Here is a 5,967-nt window from a genome sequence, read left to right as displayed (position 1 = left end):
TAGGACTGAAGCGGATATCAAGTATCTTAGTCACAAAAACAAGAAAAATAAATATAAAAGATCTGATGGTGAAAACCACATTATGACGGTATCAGAATCTAAAAAAGAGAAAATAAAGGACGTACCTAAAAGTGAAAACCTCTCTGAAGTGCTTGAAGATGAGATACTTGATATACTGCCAAGTCATTTCTAGGAAAGGTCCTCCATATTGATCGAGCCAACTCAGCCAGTGAACATTGGGAGTCAAGAGACACCACACATCATTCATGTAGCTCAATCACTATCAACAAAAGAAATGAAGGAGTTCACTCATCTATTCTCAGAAAAGAAAATAAACTTTGCATGGACATATTCTGATATGTCGGGCTTGGATCCTAATCTCATTATGCACCATCTTTCAATTACACCAGGAGTAAAATCAGTTAAGCAAAAACTCCATAAGATGCACCCAAATGTGGCACTACTGGTCAAGGAAGAGCTAGAAAAACTACTGAAAGCTGGATTCATTATAGCTATAGATTATGCCAAATGGATTTCAAACATAGTACCTGTGTCAAAGGCAAACAAATCTATCGGAGTTTGCGTAGATTTCAGAGATCTCAACAAAGCTTGTCTGAAGGATGACTTTCCATTGCCAAATATTGATATGATAGTTGACATGACTGCCGGATATGAGATGTACTCACTAATAGACGGATTCTCCAGCTACAAACAAATCAAAATAGCTCCTGGAGATCAAGAAAAGATAGCATTCATCTGTGCATGGGGAACCTTTTGCTGTAACGTCATGCCATTTGGGCTAAAGAATGCATGGGCAACCTATCAAAGAGCAATTACTACCATTTTTCATGATATGATGCATAAGAATATGGAATATTATGTTGATGACACCTTAGTGAAGACTATGAAGAGATCAACGCATATTCAAGAGTTAGGTCCTATACTAGATAGAATGAAAAAGTTCAAACTCTGATTAAATCCAAAGAAGTGTGCATTCAGAGTGATATCTGGTAAACTACTTGGCTACATCATTTCAAAGAAGGGAATCGAGGTTGATCTTCAGAAGGTCCAAGCCATAATGGAAATGTCACCTCCAAAGAACATTAGTCAAATGAGAAGTCTATAGGGACGTCTCCAATCCATTAGACAATTCATTTCTCAGCTAGCAGACAAAACTCAACCTTTCACAAAGGTATTGAGAAATGGAGAAATTTACAACTGGGATCAGCAGTGTGAACAACATCTTCAGCAAATCAAAGAGTACTTGTTGAATCCACCGATATTGATGCCACCGATTCAGGGTAAACCACTAATCTTATATATATCAACAATTGATTCATCACTGGGGGCACTTCTAGTGCAACAAGATGACAATAAAAGGGAACAAGCTATTTATTACATCAACAGGACATTGGTGTCTTATGAAATGAACTACACTATAATAGAAAAACCATGCTTGGCGTTAGTCTTTGCATCACAAAAATTGAGACACTACATGCTAGCACATTCAGTCAAGCTAGTGGCCAAAATTGATCCACTCAAGTATCTTCTCAATAAAGCAACACTTACAGGAAGATTGGCGAAATGGGTCATGATCCTTACAGAGTTTGACATTGAATATGTGGAACAAAAGCCATAAAATGATAGGTAATTGCTGATCAACTTGCTGAAGCTCCACTTGAAGACTCCCAACCACTACACATAGAGTTTCCAGGTGAATCTATAATGCATCTTACTCAACAACCTTGGAAAATGTTCTTTGATGGATCCTTTACTCAAAATGGTTCAGGTGCTGGCATATTATTCATTACTCCTCAAAAGTACTCAATCTCAAAGTCTTACAAGATTCTATTCCCTTGCACAAACAACATTGCAGAATATGAAGCTTTGGTGAATGGGATTAAACTAGCTATTGAATGGAAGGTTGCAGAATTGTATATCTATGGAGATTCTCAGCTAGTGGTTAATCAAATCAATGATACATATCAAACTCGAGATGAGAAATTGATGCCTTATAAGAGGATGGTTGATGATCTTAAGAAGTATTTTGCTTTTGAATCATTCCAGCAGATTCCTAGATCCGCAAACAAAGCAGCACATGCTATGGCCACCTTGGCATCTATACCTGAGTTACAAGAGTCCAATTTTTGCTTTGATTTCCTGGTGGAAGAGTTATATTACCCCGCTTATGATTCTCCTGAGACCCAAATAGTATGTTCTATTATCGGACATGACTCATCCCGATACAACCATATCTATTCCTATCTACGCGACCAAATTATCCCTGGAAATCCTACTCGAAATTAGAAAAGAAGCTTAACCGGAAATACTTCACAGTATGTTATCATAGCTAACGATTTATTTAGATGAGGTTTGGATGGTACATTTCTTAGATGTCTAGAAACTGAAGAATCTAAACATGCATTATTGAAAGTCCATGAAGGTATTTGTGGATCTCATTTGAATGGCCTTACTTTAGCTCGAAAACTACTACGGGCTGGCTACTACTAGCCAGACATGGAAAAAGACGCCATCAAATTTGCTAAGACTTGTGAGAAATGTCAGCTTCATGGAAATCTCATACATGCCCCAACAAGGGACCTCATACCATTTATTACACACTGGCCTTTTCAGCAATGGGCCTTTGATCTCATTGGTCAGATATATCCTGCTTCATCTAATAGACATAAATTCATCATAACTGCCACTGAGTATTTCACCAAGTGGGTAGAAGCGGTTCCACTCATCAAAGCAACCGGTAAACAAGTCACCCCGTTCATCTTAAACCATATCATCTGCAGATATGGGATACCTTCGTCCATTATGACTGATAATGGAGGGCAGTTCAAGAATAGAGATTTGGATGAGCTTTGCGAGAAATTCAAAATAAAGCAACACTGGTCATCAATATATTACCCTCAAGGTAATGGACAAGCTGAGGCGTCTAACAAAAACCTACTGACTATCTTGCACAAAACAGTGAACAAATCTAGATGGATTGGCATCTGTAGCTCAATCCTACACTATGGGCTTACAAAACAAGTATCAGAACACCTATTGGGGCTACACCTTTCTCTTTGGTGTATGGGTCTAAAGCAGTACTACCTATTGAAGTAGAAATATCATCTCTAAGAGTTTCTTTGCAAGGTCTTGTTGCTGATGAAGATCATAGAATATCTAGATTGCAAGAACTCGAATTGCTGGATGAGCGTCGGCAAGTGGCATTTGATCATCTCAGAGTGTATCAGAAGAGAATGTCCAGAGGATATAACAAGAAAGTTCGACAAACAGAATTTCAGGTTGGTGACCTAGTTCTGAGAGAAAATCCAAAAAATCAATAGTTTCGCGACAATAAAGGGAAGTTTGAACCCAACTGGCTGGGTCCCCACATCGTTACTGTAGTATTCAGCTCTGGTGCCTATAAAATCTCAAATTCAGATGGAGAACAACTCCATGAACTGATTAACACCATCCACTTGAAGAAATTCTTCGCTTAGCATTCTCTGTGCCGTCAACTTGTACAGCTGAAAAAGTCCTGAAAAAAATCCTAAAAATTGAAAAAAGTCCTGAAAAAGAAAAAAAATATATACAGAGAGAAAATGCCCTGGTGAAAACCTGGTAAACAAGCACCTTGGTAAAAAAAAAAAAATCTCTACCAAGCAGGTGAAAACCTAGCAAACAGGCACCTCTTGTACTCAAGCGCTCCATCTATCAACGCAACGTTGGCATTTCTTGCTTTCATGCATCCTTGCTTTCGCTTGTACATATTTTTCAGTCACTTTTGTGACATCCTGGTTCATTGGAACCCTCATGACTTGAAATTGATCAGCGTCCTAGTCTTAGGTTACTCGATAGAGCAATTCACATGTCCTAAGCAATGTCAACCAAGTCATCTTTCTATCAGTGAAACCTGGTCATCCACTTTGAGTTAGTTACCTATCTCCTAACTACCAAAGAGGTTTTTTTATCACTGAGTAAACAAGCAAAACAACATAACGGAAAACAATCACTAAACAGTTTGAGCTATGAATGGAAATTTTCTTTGCATATTGTCTTTTATATTGGTTTTCGATTATTATCCCTCTGAGTAACTCGAGGAAGTCTATTGTGACTAAGAGGAGCAATGATTGGGGGCATAATATTTTCTTTGTTTTATGCTTGTAGGAATGATTTCGATGATTTGTAAACATTTAAATTAGCTGGGTGTTTGTGATAAGAGCCTTCACATCAAGGTGAAATCGCCTCACATACCTCGACTCCGCTTATTTTTATGCTACAGGGAGGTCCATATCATTTCTTTGTCTGTTTTGAGGGAATTTCTTTATGATGCAATTCGGGTCCCTGTGAAATTTGTCCAAGGATATAAACGAAAAAAGGTCATTGCGGACAAGATAATAAATATTGCACATTGAGAAAGAAAGGAACTCTAACTTTCCTATTCTATTCGTTATGCTCGGTGATGAATCTTAAATATTTTAAATCCAGTGACTAGGTTTAGGTTGCATTTTGCATTTTTTTTGACTTTAGAGTGATTTCAGTATGGTAATAATCTCTTTATCTTCTGAATGAGAGCTGAAAGCATCATCATTTCTTATGCTAAGTGGTCTATTTATCATCATTTCTTCGATCGAGTACTTGTGTTTTGAGATGTTTTAGCTGCATACATAACATTTAATATAGCTTCATACATTTTATTTTTCACTCATCTGCATTCATCTTATTGCATAGAAAAATGAAAACATTGCATTAATCATATTACTCATTGCTCATTCATCTATTTGCATATGAAAAGAAATAAAAATAGACATCCATAATCATTTGCATTACATATATTCATATTGAAAAGAAATGCATACATATAGAACAAAGCATATAAAAGACATCTCATAAACGAATCAACACAAGTACGATGAAGTCAAATTGGATCTCGTATATATATATATATATATATATATATATATATATATATATATATATATCAAGTCAAGTCTAAAGGTACAAAATGATGTCGAATGACATATACAAACTCCCATCGGAGCAAGAATCGTATAGGCTACAAAAAAATGTGTGTGTCTACAAAAAATATATCCAAGCTACAAAAAAATATCTAGCTCTGAGCCTCTCCCTCATCGCCTGGTGGAGGAGGAGGAGCTTGATGACCGGGATCCTATCAAGATGCCTGAGCTCCCTCAGAATGTGCCATATACTGAGACTAAGGGATCACCTGCTGAGCTACTAGAACTGCCATGTTATATGCTACGACATAGTAGGCTGCCCTGCTGTTCTGATGCAAAACCTCCTACTGGAGGGTGTCTCGTTCCGCTCTCATTGCCGCGACTTGACTATCACGCTCTACTCTCAACTCTGTAAGCTGACGATCTCGCTCCGCTAGCTGAGTCTGAGCCACTATCAACTATGACTGCAACTCTGTAAGACGTGCTCTCATCGACCATCCTGCATTTGTCCCCTGCTCTCTCGCCGACTCTCCACCCCCATCTCCACCTCTAGTACCACCCTACTCATCCCTCCACTATCGGACCTATCTCGAAGCTGGTCGCTCCTCCTCAGCTCCACCAAATCTTACTCCTACTCTCCCAAGGGATCCACCCTCACCCTTCTGCTGTCCACCCTCAGCTAGAAACCTACTGCTACTAGCACCAGGATCACCACTTGTCCGCCTCGGAGCCTTGACTCTCTGTCCCTGTCCTTGTCTCTGGCCCTGTCTTGGACCTTGTCCCTGTACCTGTGCGGGAGTATCATCCTTAATATCCTCAATGCGCGACGCCTGCTCACTCGGATTAGTAAACCTAGGAAAGGATGTTGCTGGAACCACTCTTTGTACTGGGGAAATACCCTTACATCTGCTACATTATCCATATAATCCCACCTAAGGTGTTGTAGACCAGTCATATCCTGCATGGCCAAGGCATAAGATAACCGTGGAGACCATCCCTATCTCTCCTCATC

Source organism: Cryptomeria japonica, chromosome 4 (genome assembly GCF_030272615.1).
Source record: "Cryptomeria japonica chromosome 4, Sugi_1.0, whole genome shotgun sequence".
NCBI classification, from domain to species: domain Eukaryota; kingdom Viridiplantae; phylum Streptophyta; class Pinopsida; order Cupressales; family Cupressaceae; genus Cryptomeria; species Cryptomeria japonica.
The sequence above is the reverse complement of the archived record's forward strand: the minus strand, read 5'-3'. Positions refer to the sequence as shown.